Source organism: Octopus bimaculoides, chromosome 24 (assembly GCF_001194135.2).
Source record: "Octopus bimaculoides isolate UCB-OBI-ISO-001 chromosome 24, ASM119413v2, whole genome shotgun sequence".
Taxonomy (NCBI): domain Eukaryota; kingdom Metazoa; phylum Mollusca; class Cephalopoda; order Octopoda; family Octopodidae; genus Octopus; species Octopus bimaculoides.
The window spans coordinates 31,221,953-31,225,409 of record NC_069004.1 but is presented as its reverse complement, the minus strand read 5'-3'; positions in this window follow the sequence as shown (position 1 = coordinate 31,225,409).

Here is a 3,457-nt window from a genome sequence, read left to right as displayed (position 1 = left end):
CCTTTCGGGGTCGATAAATTAAGTACCAGTTACACACTGCGGTCGATGTAGTCGACTTAATCCCTTTGTCTGTCCTTGTTTGTCCCCTGTGGGCAATAAAGAAATAAAAGTTGCGATTTAAACAAAGCAAGTCCAAAGAAAATGCTGTCTCAGGACAATTAGTGCTGAGACAAGCCTATCGACTGTCCGTATACATTAAGTATGCTATATAGGTAGCTATTTAGGGCGGCTCGCTGGCAGAAACGTTAGCACGCTGGGCGAAATGCTTAGCGGTATTTCATCTGCCTTTACGTTCTGAGTTCAAATTCCACCGAGGTCGACTTTGCCTTTCATCCTTTCGGGGTCGATAAATGAAGTACTAGTTGCGTACTGGAGTCGATCTGATCGACTGGTCTCCTCCCTCAAAATTTCGGGCCTTGTGCCTAGAGTAGAAAAGAATATATGTAGCTGTCTAATTCAATACTACCTGCATTGCATATGCAATATAGTTAGCTGTTTTAATTAAGTTGTGTATGGACACAATCATAGTACCTTAATACAACACACTCACCGGTTCAATTTCCACTCATTTATTTATTTATTCCGTGGAGGCGCAATAGCCCAGTGGTTAGGGCAGCGGACTTGCGGTCATAGGATCGCGGTTTCGATTCCCAGACCGGGCGTTGTGGGTGTTTATTGAGCGAAAACACCTAAAGCTCCACGAGGCTCCGGCAGGGGATGGTGGCGAACCCTCCTGTACTCTTTCGCCACAACTTTCTCTCACTCTTACTTCCTGTTTCTGTTGTGCCTGTAATTCAAAGGGCCAGCCTTGTCACGCTGAATCTCTCCCGAGAACTACGTTGATGGTACACGTGTCTGTGGAGTGCTCAGCCACTTGCACATTAATTTCACGTGCAAGCTGATCGGATCAACTGGAACCCTCGACGTCGTAAGCGACGGAGTGCCAACAATAAAACCACGGTGTCAAACAGGGTTATCTCCCTTATCCTTCAGATATTTCAGAGATCATTTTTTTTTTTTAGAATCAGTTTTAGCATATAACCATGATCGTTCAATGGCCTGAGCGTGTGCTCTGGTCACTGGATCCACATAATGCCGTTGATGGTTCACTGTCAGATGGTGATAACCTTTGGCATTTAAATTTTTATAAGCAGCCCACTCATCTGAATGAATCACTGAACCATTTTTCACATTCTCTCTCAATAATTGGGATCAGACTGTACCCGTCACGCCGTCCCACACAAAAGTATCGACAGATTGAGCCTTGTTTGAGACCAAACATCCACGACCCATCAACTCTACGTTCACTGTTCCTGTTGTTTCGTTGTTCTGCATGACTCTTCGCAGGAAGGAGCGTTCATTATTTATATTTGTCCTCATCTTGTTTGTTGTTAACACAACGTTTCGGTTGATATACCCTCCAGTCTTTCATCAGGTGTCTTGGGGAAATTTCGAACCTGGGTTCTCATTCCTAAGGTATATTTTTATGCCCACGGGCATATGGCGTAGTGGTTAAGAGCGCGGGCTACTAACCCCAAGATTCCGAGGTCGATTCCAGGCAGTGACCTGAATAATAATAACAACAACAACAATAACATCGAAAAAATACCTTAGGAATGAGAACCCAGGTTCGAAATTTCGCCAAGAAACCTGATGGAGGCTGGAGGATATATCAGACGAAACGTTGTGTTAACAATAAACAAGATGAGGACAAATATCCGTCTCATATAAATAGTGTACTCAGGCTCAGCTTGCAGTTTAATTTGTTGTCAATGTCCGTATAATGGAAAAATTGGTTTCCTTTATTAACTGAACGTTTAAGGTAGACCTCCCCCCACATGTTATTACTGCGGGGAGAAAGATCGCATTAAAGCAACTGCCCCTTTCTCCATAAGCAAACACTAACGGAAGTGAGACGGGAAGAAACAAGTAGGAGGGAGAATCCGAAGGAAGATGCAGAAGAATTAATCGCAGATGAAGTATAAGAAATAGAAAGAGAAAGGAAACAAAGAACTCTCCGCCCCTTAAGAACTTTAACAAAAAAAGAATTAACACACACAATTACACTAAACAGTCCAGCATCTCCAACAAAACACACACATGCACATACAGCCCAATAAAACCAGCAACAGAATACCCACAGGCGCTCACGTCCACGAAAAAGCCCAGGCAGTTCAAATCCACTAATTGTTTACACATACAAACACACAAGAAACACAATATAAAACATACTATTGGACAAATGCAGCGATGGAAGAGAGAATGAACAAGATGAAGACTTGTTAGAGTCCGCTCTATATACGCTTGTATAAGCAAGTAAAGACAAGGTCGTTCAGTTGGATTCTGGAAGCTATTATTGCCTGTTTAGTTTATGCACCTTGTGCTTTGTGTTAGGCATTTATGGAATTATTTTATGCTCCGGGAATTCGCCAGAACTTTTTGTTTGTCAGTCTTAAAATAATTTTCCTGTGTCACATCTGGGTGAGTACAAAAATCTCTTCTTAAGTTATGTTATTGTAATATTTATGTGAATCTTGAACCCTGCATTTGTGTAGTAATTTTGCTAACTATTTATCTGTTAAGATAAATGTTGAAAAATTTATATAAATAGCGAGATGGATGTATGAATTAATTTTTCATGTAGCCAATTTTTTTTGTATTAGCTAACTGTAAATTTAGTCTAATGGTTACTCAGTAGGAAGCAATTTCGTGTGAATTTAAAGTAAACTAGATTTTTCTGTTTGACTATTTTTAAAAACTATATTTATTCATGTAGCTGGAAGCCGTTTTGTGTCATGAACTTTTAGTTTAAATGGTTGCTTTGACATTAGATTTATGTTTCGATTCAAGGTTCGAATTCCGAATTTGTGAAGCCAGATTTTATGAATCGTGATTTTCGGTATCCATATTTTTTCGAAAACCAAAATTGTGAACCAAAATTGTGAGGCCAATTTTGGTGAAATTAAATTTGTGAATCCAGAGTTACGAATCTAAGTTTGGTGAAGCTGGGTTTCTCAGTCCGAATTTCTGAACTAATATATATTTTACCTTTGTAAATATTTTGACTGCACGTCTAGCGTAGCGTTAAGTGATTTTGTTCGTATATGTTTGTTTTGTATGTAGGCTGTTTGTGTGCTGACACTTAATTGTTAATAATATTTAAAAAAAAATTTCATGGTGTGTTGTAGTTTTGGGTTCACCCCATCATTATTGTTTGTGTAAATTCGGGTTATGGCCAACCGGTCGTAACAGGACATATGCATACTGTCACACATCGTAATTCTTTTTTTGTTGAAATATCAAGTTCCATTTTGCAAATATATGTGACGTGTGTCTTCATGTATGTATACGAGCCCGACATTTTTTTTTTTTTCATATTAAATTCCGATATAATCATAAAGCCATCTCGTGTGAATTTCCCGAAACACCCCACCCCCGCTCGGAAAAGTTTTGTTTA